The sequence below is a fragment of the Podarcis erhardii genome, assembly GCF_964252035.2.
Source record: "Podarcis erhardii genome assembly, chromosome: 17".
NCBI lineage: Eukaryota > Metazoa > Chordata > Lepidosauria > Squamata > Lacertidae > Podarcis > Podarcis erhardii.
This window is the reverse complement of record NC_138515.1, coordinates 9,304,863-9,317,184: the sequence shown is the minus strand read 5'-3', so window position 1 is coordinate 9,317,184 and position 12,322 is coordinate 9,304,863. Positions and strand designations below refer to the sequence as shown.

Here is a 12,322-nt window from a genome sequence, read left to right as displayed (position 1 = left end):
CAGCAGTGGAGAAAAAGAAAGTGGTATTTTATTGCTGAGCAATAATGACCCAGTGGAATGGTTTCCAAAGGCGTTGTAGCTCTAGCTCCCTGAGGCTTTATACCTGAGTACATATATCATAAAACATGACATAATCATATACAATCGCATATGGCAGCAAAAATAAAACCAATGAGCACATGCATAAACCTTGCCCTTGACCATGTAAAGAATTCCTCCCAACTTCTGCTTTCCCCAGATGGTACATCAGCCTGACCTTTCCCCTGATTTATAGTAAGAAAGGAGAAAAGAAACTTATTCGCCCCTTACTGTGTTGATAACCCTCCTACACAACATCAGTTATAAACGGGGACATTGTGGTTAGTGTTTTCCTGTTTTTAGCTGCTGAGGAGCTTGCCTGGACGGAGGAAAGGGCCAGCACATCAGATTTATTGCTTCCTACTATGTTTGATGGCATTAGAAGAACAAGGGGAGAGAAATGGGGCAGAGGTCATTTTGGATTTCTAAAATCTAAGCATTTCGCTCTTAGCTCTGCAGAAGCCTTCATGATTCAAACACCCTTCGTATACATGAATATATAGAAATCATCATACAGATATATGGATATATATGGATAGCTGATTTTATAGAAATCATAAGGGTAAAATTCATCCAGGTGATCCTGCTTCACTCTTAACCTTATAATCTTCTGAGGTTTAACCTCCATTTTAAGTCAAGTTCAATCTCACCATGTGCTATGTCCAAGTTCAACTAGAGTTCAGGTCAAGATCATTATTTTAGAAAATCTTGAGATTGGCATAAACGGAAGCTGGGTGCAGTCTTTTAATCCTAATTGTTCATTAGTTAACTTCTCTTCCAAAGTAAATTTCATCCACACATATATTTTGTGCCTATAGCACCAGTAATGGGAGCGGACTTCCTTTTTTCACTCCCATTTTCTTGCCGAAATAAGCCAAATTAATTAATTCCTTAATATTTCCTCACCTTCCAATTGGCACAGTATGCTGGAAAGGTAACCACTTGTGACTGGATCAGAGGCTTTGCTTCTGTGGAGCTGCGCTGGTGCCTAGCTGACCAGCGCATTTGGCTCCCCTCAATCCGTTCCTTTTGCTGCAGTGCCGTCAGTGAGCCACAGGATCCCAGGGCACCCCAATGCTCCTCTTGGGTTTTTGGGGGGAGGTGTATCACCCTCACACTCTTCCCCTTCACTCCACAAAGCCGAATCTGACATAGCTGTCAGATTCGTGGTCCGCCTGCCATGTTGTGGAGACCCGGAAGTGGGAAGTTTTTTAATGTTTAAAGGTAAAGGGACCCCTGACCATTAGGTCCAGTCGTGGCCAACTCTGGGGTTGCGGCACTCATCTCGCTTTATTGGCCGAGGGAGCCAGCGTACAGCTTCCGGGTCATGTGGCCAGCATGACTAAGCCGCTTCTGGCAAACCAGAGTAGCACAAGGAAATGCCGTTTACCTTCCCGCCAGAGCGGTACCTATTTATCTACTTGAACTTTGACGTGCTTTTGAACTGCTAGGTTGGCAGGAGTTGGGACCCAGCAATGGGAGCTCACCCCATCACAGAGATTCGAACTGCCGACCTTCTGATCGGCAAGTCCTAGGCTCTGTGGTTTAACCCACAGTGCCACCCACATCCCTTTTAATGTTTAATGTTTATTATTATTATTATTATTATTAGTTGGAAACAACCCAGAGCAGGGTATAAATATGACAACAACAACAACAACAACAACAACAATAACTGAATGAATGAACAGGGCATCCCTATTTGGAGAAATGATGGAGGGTATGCATTATGATAACACCCATTGGCACATGTATATAATTTATATAAAATAATCATTTATATAAAATACATTTATATAAAATAAATGTATCCCTTTCATCCTGTTCTTGTGCTTGGCTTTGGGTTCTGAGGGGCATGTTCTTCTTTTCTGGTGTGTGTGTGAGATTCAGCATGGGATTGGCATGCAGGTGTTGAGTCCTTCCAGGTGCTTCAATGGTCCTGGAAAAAAGACTCTCCTGGAAGCAGAGTCCCTGCTCCCTCCCTCCCTCCTGTTTTAGCTATATCACGTGGGCATTGTCTCTTCCACACCCTCCCCATGGAAAGGTAAATTGCAGCTGACATGCAGCTGGAGTATTCTGTCAAAGGCAGCTGGTGACCTTGAGTGAACAGCACCTCAGGCAGGTAAGTGCTCACCTGAGAGAAGAGAATGGGAGAGGGGTAGAAAGGCACCACTGAGAGGTCCCTCAAGGAGGGAGAGAAAAAATACCAGGAGCACAGAATGAGATTGCCTTTGAAATTGATGATGGCAAAGGTGTTTCATAGAGCAGGCATGTATTTATTTAACCATTTGCTTGGTCACCAAAGGTGACCAGGAGATGTATGCAGGTGAGTGGGCTGGGGGCTGAGCACTCTGTCTCTCATATGGCAGCCCCTTGTGATTTTATCTCTGGAGGAGACCTAGTTTAAGGTTGCCATATTTCAAACAGTGAAAATCAGGACACAAAAGTTGCTGAAGTGGCTTTGGGGGTGGGGGGACAGTTGTTGAATTTTGGGGGGCGGGGGCAGCTGCTGAGTTTTTGTTGAGTTGAAGTTGTTTGTTGAGCTTTTTGGCAAAATTGCAAGAAAGAAAGAAAAAAGACGTGGAACCACCAGAAACAAGCGCAGGTGTGCCTGGTCCATTTCTCCGTATTCAGCAGAAAGCTGTTGCTTCTCCTGGTGCAGAAGCAGAAAAGGCAAGTCAGCTCAATCTGTACTGGAGCCAAGAAGTCTGGAGAAGGGCAGGGGCAGCAAAGAATCTCAGCAAAATGCTTGCAAATAATTAAGACCTATAAGTAGTTTATCAAAAACTATATTTAACAACAGGATTAACAAGTTCTTGAAGCAAGAGGAGAGGCTCCAGTTTATTGAGCTTCAAAGAAACCAACCTTTTAAACAAATAACATAAAGAACAGAACTAGAGAAGGGAACATATGAATCGCTGTGAATCTGAAAGCAATACAGACACACCTATTGGTCCATGGCGGCCCACAAGTTAAACCCAAAGAGCGACAGCAGCATAGCTCCTTTTTTAATATGAATAATGATTTATTTCTACCCCGCCCATCTAGCTGGGTTTTTCCAGCCACTCTGAGCGGCTTCCAACAGAAGGTTAAAAATACATTAAAACATCCGTCATTAAAGAGTTCCCTAAAGAGGGCTGCCTTCATGAGGCTGGAGGAACATCGCCCGGCTGTGAGGCATGAAGGCCACTCCCTGCAAGGCCCTGTCCATCTGGCCTAGGGGCAGGGCCCATACTCACCAGCCGTACTAAAGAGGCTAAGAAGAAGAAGAAGAAGAAGAAGAAGAAGAAGAAGAAGAAGAAGAAGAAGAAGAAGAAGAAGAAGAAGAAGAATTTATTATTTCTACACCACCCATCTGGCTGGGTTTCCCCAGCCACTCTAAGCAGCTTCCAACAAAAGGTTTAAAATATATTAAAACATCCATCATTAAAAGGTTCTCTAAAGAGGGCTGCCTTTATGAGGCCAGGGAAAATCGCCTGACTGTGAGGCATGAAAGCCGCTCCCTGCAAGGCCCTCTCCACCTGGCCGAGGGGGTGAGGCCCACACTCACCAGCCCCACTGAAGAGGCTCCTCATGAGGCCGGAGGAACATCGCCCGGATATTGTTTTATTGTTTATCCACTATTATATATTCTTTCCATCGAACCCTTAACAGCACCAATAAAACACAATGTAAACTTTTGGAGTGTTGATATAAAAGGTTAAAGTCCACACGATCACATTGTTCCCACATGAACAACATGAAATTGTGCTTTTATTGTCTAACCCAGAGGAAATGATGCCTGAAGTTTGGGGAGAATTAGACTATTTGTTGTGACGTGGGGTTTGTGATTTCAGCTCTCTTGACATAATATGCTGGAGACAGTTCTCTAGTAACACTTCTTTATTAAAGCAACAAGACTGAGACCTGAGGAGGGGAGAGCTACATTTATAGGGACAGGGAACTAGCTAGAAAGGATACATTTTGGAGGGAACAATATCAGGCAATCACAGTCCTGCCTTTTGGAGGAAACCAATAAGACAGAGGATCCAAATACAGCAGCTTAAATGAACCAATAGTAGCTGTACCCTCTGGAACCAAAAGGCAGTTACTTTACCCTAATGCAAATACAGACAATAATAATACAGATATAAAATCCTTTGACTCAATACACAACACCCCTCCCCCCCTAGTGAGCACAGCAGACGTAATCTCTCAGGTACTGTGGGGTCCTACAACTTCTACTTGATCTCCTGACAACAGGTGTTGCCGGTTCTGGATTGGGTGTCACCTGTGGTAGGGGGGCTGCTATAGGGGTTTCGTCAGAAACAGATGGAGTCCCAGACATCTCAGGGTCCCCTACCTGTACCTCGTCATCCTGAGGACTAGCAGACCCTGGTTCATTTGCTGAAGCCCCTGGTGATTGCACCTCTGGGCCATTTTCACTCTGGTCTTGCAGCTCTGCGTCGTTAGCCAGGGATGAATTATCAGACTCCTCCCTGCTGAGCGCCCGGCGCCTCAGCTGATCTATATGTCTCTTCCAAACTTGCCCATTTTCCAAGGTCACATAATAGGACACAGGTCCACTAGTCCGGGTGACCACACCACCCACCCACCGCGAACCTCGTGAATAGTTCCTCACCCAGACCAGATCTTCAGGGGCGAAATACCTTGTTGTGTGAGTCTCAGCCTGGGGGTTTGCTCTTGAATTACGGTTTGGCATTTTATCCGGGTGGACATAATCCAGCACCGTTACCAATCTTCTACCCAAGAGCAGCTCAGTTGGTGACTTGCCCGTCGCAGTACACGGTGTCGCATGCTGCAAAAATAACATTTGCGCGATGTGAGCTGACCAGTTACCCTCCATTAAGCGCGCAATGGATTCTTTGGCTGTTCTTACCATGCGCTCCGCCTGCCCATTGGAGGATGGGTGAAAGGGCGCGGATGTGACCCCTCTTATGAAGTTATCAGCCAAGAATGCCCTGAATTCTTAGGATACAAAAGCTGCCCCATTATCTGATACAATGGTCTCAGGTAACCCGTGGGTTGCAAACAGCTGCCTCAACACCTTGATTACGGCAGCTGATGCCATGCTAGGGACCATCGGCACTTCTAACCATTTGGAATATGCATCGACGATAACCAAAAAGACCTTCCCCTGGAATGGCCCAGCAAAATCTAAGTGCAGCCGGCTCCAGGGAGATCTGGACTGCTCCCACCAGTGAACTGGTGCTCTGGCCACTTCTGGCCGCACCTCTTGGCATGCCTTGCATGTTCGTACCCATTGCTCTATGTTCTGGTCCATTCCAGGCCACCACACATAACATCGGGCTAGCGACTTCATCCTGACCATTCCCGGGTGTCCCATGTGAAGCGTCTCAAGAACCCTGTTTCTCAGTGGTGCTGGGATGATCACCCTATCTCCCCACAGGAGACAACCCTTATGCATGGATAACTCGTGCTGCCTTGTCGCATAAGGCCTGAATTTGTCTTCATGCGGACCACCTGGCCACCCCCTCCCCACCTAAGTGAGCACACGGGAGAGAACAGCATCTTTCCTCGTTTTCTCAGCAATATCAGTAGCCGTTACAGGAGCCCCCGGAAGTGTTTCCAGCATCATTATGTGCTCCGCTGGAGCAGGATCCTCATTGCTCCCGCCAGGAAGGGGCAATCGACTCAGCGCATCAGCGTGGCACAACCGTTTCCCCGGCACATGGGTCAAGGTGTACTGGAACCCGTTCAGGAATATAGACCAACGCAACATTCTGGGGGAGAGAATTTGTGGCGTTTGTTTGTTCGGGTTGAACAACCCCAACAGTGGTTTGTGGTCCGTTTCAATGGAGAAATGACGACCGTACACATAATCATGGAACTTTTTGATTCCTGCCACAATTGCAAGCGCCTCTTTGTCAATTTGAGCATAGTTGCGCTCCGTGGGCGACAACGTACAGGAATAGAAAGAGATGGGCTTTTCCGACCCATCCGGTTCCCTATGACTCAGTGTCAGAGCCGCCCCTAGGTCCCAGCTCACAAAGGACCAATGCCCGGCTGTAGTTATGTACAAAAGTCTTTATTGAAGTTCAGTTTCCATTTCAAAGCCGCAGCGTGCCGCTCTACGTCTTAAAGTCTAGACCGGCGAAGTTCCGTCTGAATCTCCTCCCCTTCCACACCAGTTTAAGACTCTAGCCTTGCTCCACCTCTTCCTTAGCTCCTTCCTCCTCTGGGCCCTCCTGCCCGCTGGGGTTTCATCCTTTCTGGACTCTTCTGATGCTGACCCCCCTGATTCTTGCCCCTCCTTCCGGCGGGCTTTAGGACCTGGTTCCCTATCCGGGCTACCTGCTGTGCCGCTCGCCTGTACATTTGAACTTGGCGCGCGCGCCCAGCCGGCAACCTTCCTCTTGACCGTTCCCTCGCTCTCCGATGGAGGCGTGGCCAACCCTGACTCATCTTCTCTCGCTGGTGGTGAATACACTGGCCCTGATACCTGGGACTCCTCCCCCCCACTACGCTCTGGTGGGGAAGCTGGTCCTGATTTCCAACTGCTGCTCTGGGAGTCCCCGCTGGCCCCTTGCTTCTGGGGTGTCCCCCTTGGGGGCCCCCTTGCCCTGGCCATCGGTGCCCCCTTCTGTGAATCTTCCGATTCGCTGGAGAGGCTCATGGAATCTCTCGGGCTACTGTCATCTTCTCCTACGCTGCCCTCGGATTGCTCCCCCTCGCTCTCCATCTCCTCCCCTCCCTGCGCTCCCGCTGCGTCCCTGACACTCAGCACCGCCCCCAGGCCGTATTGAGAGGCATCACATGCCAGGACCAGTGGCTTCGATTCATCATAATGAGCAAGGACGCTCTTGCTACTCAGCATTCCTCGCAAGGAGTCAAAAGCCTTCTGCTGCTCCTGCCCCCATCGCCACACATTCTTTTTCTGCAACAGTCTATGTAATGGTTCAGCTACCGAAGCTTTCTGGGGTAAGAACGAATGATAAAAGTTAATAAGTCCCAGGAATGACTGCAACTTCGTCTTGTTCTGTGGTCGTGGTGCCTCAATGATGGCCTTAACCTTAGCATCTGTGGGGTGGATGCCTGATGCATCAATTTTAAACCCCAAGAATTCCACAGTTGGCACCCCAAAACTGCATTTTTCCTTTTTTAGTTGCAACCCCACCTCCTTGAATTTGAGCAACACTGCACGGACACGCGCAACCAGTTCCTGTGGGTCTTTTCCAGCAATCAAAACATCATCAAAAAATGGCAAGACCCCCGGCAGACCTCTTAACAGGCGTTCCATGAGTCCTTGAAAAATCCCTGGGGCCACACAAACTCCAAATTGTAATCTGTTAACTCTGAACGCCCCTTTATGTGTGACAATAGTCTGTGCTTCCGCTGATTGTGGGGTTACTGGCAGCTGTTGGTAAGCCTGCGCCAGGTCAATTTTGGCGAACACCTTGCCCCCAGCCAGTTTAGCCAACAGATGTGATACGACTGGAATGGGGTATGAGTTTCCCCTGAGTGCCTTATTGATAGTACATTTGTAATCAGCACAGATCCTGACTTCCCCATTTGCTTTAAGGGGCGTGACGATTGGAGTCTCCCACTTAGCGGAGTCCACGGGTGAGAGAACTCCCTGCTTGACCAATTTATCCAGCTCTGCCTCGATCTTGGGTTGCAGTGCAAATGGCACTCGCCTTGGTTTGAGTCGGATTGGGGCCACCCCAGGGTCCAATTCGAAGTCAACTGGGGGCCCTTTATAACAACCCAGTTTTCCATTAAAGAGACCAGCAAATTCTTTGCATAATGCCTCGCTCATCTCAGGGCAGGTTTGGATTGAATTAAGCCCTGATATACTCAGTCCCAGGGCGGGGAACCAGTCAGTGCCCAGGAGACTGGGGCGACTGCCCTTCGCAATCACCAGTTTGAGTACCACCTGTTTGTCCCGGAACTGTACTCTCACGGCACACATTCCCATGACATGGATGCGGCCCGCTGAGTATGACTGCAAAGTTGCCGGGAAGGGCTCCAGAGGGGGCAACTTACCCCTGGGGAAGAATGTCCTCGCGGTCTGGTCCGACACGATAGTGAATCCAGATCTGGAGTCCACCTCCATGTCGCACAGCTGACCCTCAATCTTCACCTTGACGTGTGCCTTGCCTTGCGCTGGAAACTGCACGACCCTCCCGTTGATCTCCGTTACGTAGTGGCAGTCCTTTAGAACATGGTTTGCTGTGGGCGATCTGCGATGCTCCAGTCTAGGTGCTCCTGTCGCTCCCAACGCCGCCGATCTACAGACCCTGGCGATGTGACCTGTCTTTCCGCACGTCCGGCACATAGCATCCCGGAAACGACAACTCTTCCGCTCATGGTTTCCGCCACAACCAGGGCACCTGCCTCGGTGATCTTTGTGCACTGTGCAGGCCTGACGCACTGACTCGACCCCACGGACTGGGCTCTGGCTCGGAGTAGCCTCTAGCTCGTCCATGGCATGCGCAACTTCTATCTGTGGCTTAGGGGCCCTGCAACTGGCATCAAGCTCCTCTCTTTCATAATTCTCCATGGCGGTGGCTTCCTTCAAGGCTGAAGCAAGGGTAACCTCTTCTTTAGCCACGATGTGTCTTCTGGCTTTCTTGCTGCTCAGACCACCGATAAACCGATCCAGGAGAGTCTCTTCCAGATCTTGGAAGTCGCAGTGCTGAGCGAGCTTCCGCAGTTCAGCTAGAAATGCAGATACAGACTCCCCAGCACGCTGCTGCCTCTTATGAAACTCCATCCGCCGGGCCATCTTGGTCTCAGTAGGTGCTAAATGGCTTGTTAGGCAGGCAAGAATATCTTTGAGAGATGTCTCACTTAGCTTCGCTGGGGCAAGCAATGCCTTGGCCAGCTTGAAGGTCTCAGGCCCACAGTAGCTCAGGAATGTGGCCCTTCTTTTGCTGGCATCGGTGATCCCTTGAGCCACTGCGAAGAACTCAAAGCGTTCGACGTAGTCTTCCCACGTGTGGGGCTCTGATGGCTGGAAGGGCTCCAATACCCTTGGACTCTCCATTGTCCTGTGGGCAGGGTCGTCTTCTCAGCTGGCCAGTGAGTCTTGTTCTTAGCTACAATCCGGACTCTGAGGCAGGGCTGCGTTTAGCCGCTCCTCAGCATTCCGGATCCCACCTTCATCGCCAGTTGTTGTGACGTGGGGTTTGTGACTTCAGCTCTCTTGACATAATATGCTGGAGACAGTTCTCTAGTAACACTTCTTTATTAAAGCAACAAGACTGAGACCTGAGGAGGGGAGAGCTACATTTATAGGGACAGGGAACTAGCTAGAAAGGATACATTTTGGAGGGAACAATATCAGGCAATCACAGTCCTGCCTTTTGGAGGAAACCAATAAGACAGAGGATCCAAATACAGCAGCTTAAATGAACCAATAGTAGCTGTACCCTCTGGAACCAAAAGGCAGTTACTTTACCATAATGCAAATACAGACAATAATAATACAGATATAAAATCCTTTGACTCAATACACAACACCATTGAAGCAAAATCTGATTGGCAACTTAGCTAGCTTCGTTTCCCTTAGATAACTAAAGTATTTGGGAACATGTATCTATAAAGAAAATAAATTTTGTTCTCTTGTTCTGGCAGGGCAAACAGAAAATGAAAACTAGGGGGAACCTATATCTCTCCTGCCTTAGATGCATCACCACAGTGAAGATGTCAATTCTTGCAAGGTTTCTTCCTTTTTATTCCAAGTTTTACCAATTGTGATTGTTCCTCAGTGACAGGGTCCAATTCAGAAGTACCCTCAAACTGTAGACCGGCTCCTTCCAGCAGTTTATAAAAATTATGCATAGCATAGAGAAAGCAGATTCAGAAAGCCTTTTCTCCCTCTCTAATAACACTTGAACTGGTGGATGTTCTGTGAAGCTGAAGGTTGCAAGATTTAGGACAGATAAAAGAAAGTACTTCTTCACTTCAAACTATGGAACTCTCACCCCATTAAGAGGCAGGACTCGTAATTGCTTCCTTTTCATTAAAGGTATTCTGTGGCCAAATATAGCCTATGTAGCCTGCCAATTAGGGCAAGTACAGGAGGTTGTTGACATTTCTTCCAGCAATCTTAATTCCAGTTTGGGATTCATCCAGTCTAGCCTTTCGCATGATGAATTTTGCATATAAGTTAAATAAGCAGGGAGCCAATATACATTACAATCCCCAAGAGTACATATTTTCCTTCCAGAAACAGAGAGCAAAGGCAAGAAGGAAGGTATTATTAGCATTTCTTGAGTGTGTCGGCAGTTGGCAGACTGATTCTCCGTGCACCCAGCCTGATCCCCAAAGCTCCCCTTGTGTGTGTGTGCGTGCACACACACACACACACACACAGAGAGAGAGAGAGAGAGAGCGAGCGCACAGAGAGAGAGAGAGAGAGAGAGAGAGAGAGAGAGAACAGAATTCATCTCCCTTTCACTGGGCTTCTCTTTTGCAGGTTGCTTTTGGAAACAGAATAGAGGTGGCCAGGATCTCTCCCCCACCCACGTAGTCTGCAAGTGCCTTCCTCCTGCCCACCAAAAGTATGGAAGGTGCCAGGAAGATGCTCATGACCAAGCTGCAGAATTTGCCCACTGTGGTCCTCTTCTGCTCTATTTTCCTTTTCCTACTTGTTGCGAAGAGCAAATGGGAGTCTCTTGAGACGCTTTTCTCACTGCATGACATCAAGCTCAAGGGCGGCCCAGATTCCGCAGGCGATCGTAAAAGTGCCATGGTATTTGAATGGGAATCTGCACTGGAGAGGACAAAGGAGACCAAGCCCTCTGGTCTGATTTCCCCACCACCACCAGTGGCCAAGCGGCATCCCTTGGAGGTTGTCTATTCCACTGATTATAAGTTCCTTCTCAACGAGCCAAAGAAATGCCGGGAGAGGAGCCCTTTCTTGATCCTGCTGGTGATAACTAAGCCCCAGGATTTCGCCACGAGGCAGGCCATCCGGCAGACGTGGGGCAACGAGAGCTCAGTGCCTGGGGTTTCCATTCTTCGTCTTTTTCTGACGGGTGTCCACCCAAAATTTGGATACCCGCTCCAGGCCCTTTTGGAAGAGGAGAGTTCCATCCACAGAGACATTATTCAGCAGGACTTCCTGGATACCTACAACAACCTTACCCTGAAGACTCTGACGGGCATGGAGTGGATAAGCAAGTTCTGCCCCAATGCCACCTACGTGGTGAAGGCAGACAGTGACATCTTTCTCAATGTGAACTACATGGTGTCCCACCTGCTGCAGCCTCACCTGCCACCCAAAAAGAACTACATGACAGGGTACATCTGTAGGAATTTTAAGCCAGTGCGTAATAAGGCCTACAAGTGGTATGTGCCACGGGAGGTGTACCCCAATGAAACCTACCCGCCCTACTGTGCAGGCCCAGGGTATGTGTTCTCTGGGGATCTGGCCAAGAAGATCTACCAGGTAGCAAAGACCATTAGGGTCATTAACATGGAAGATGCCTTCATGGGAATCTGCCTGCATGAGCTGGGCATCAGTGTGACAAACAGCCCCTCGGGTCTCTTCAAGACGTTCCATGTCAACTATGAGAAATGCAAGCTGTCCAAGGTGGTGGTGGTGCATCCTCTGGTGGTGCCAGAGGAGCTGCTACAGATTTGGCCTGGCTTTCGGGACCAGAACCAGCCTTGCAAGAGTTAAGAGGGAGGGAGGTGAACAGACACACAGCCTCTTGTGGAGAAGTTGGCATAGAGGACTGGCAACATGCGGGCATGTTCCTGTACAATGGACAAATCCATGCCAACAAATTGCAATGAGGAAAGGGAAGGATGGCTCAGAGAAGAAGGGAGATTCTGTGCTCTCCTCCCTGTAGAATCTCTAGCAACTTGTTGCCCATAGCAACTTGTTTGGCCGGCTCTGAACTGACCACTGTGCCATTAATGTGCCAAATTGACAACCTCAGAGTTTTGAGATCACCACAGCCACCGGAAGAGAGCAACCCTCAAGCCATGCAGGTGTGGCACTAGGTGTAGGGTTGCCAAACATCCAGGAATTCCTGGAAATATCCTCCTTTGTGGGTCCTACATGCCCATCCAGGGGGAATTTTACATTTAAATCAATTGTTCGGGATTTTGGGTTTTAAAATATATATACATTTTTTGTGTGTAATAGCTGGGCGATGTCCCTCCCGCTTCATGAGGAGCCTCTTCAGTAGGGCTGGTGAGTGTGGGCCTTGCTCCCTAGGTCAGGTGGACAGGGCCTTGCAAGGAGTGGCCTTCACACTCACAGCCG

The 12,322-nt window shown here is 48.8% G+C and overlaps 1 pseudogene across 1 annotated transcript; it reads left to right on the top strand.

Moving 5' to 3' along the window:
• The first annotated feature begins 10,609 nt into the window (after positions 1-10,609).
• LOC309332316 (beta-1,3-galactosyltransferase 2 pseudogene) lies at positions 10,610-12,011 on the top strand (annotated as a pseudogene). The gene has a single exon. The product of its transcript is annotated as a beta-1,3-galactosyltransferase 2 pseudogene (transcript).
• Positions 12,012-12,322: the final 311 nt, after the last annotated feature.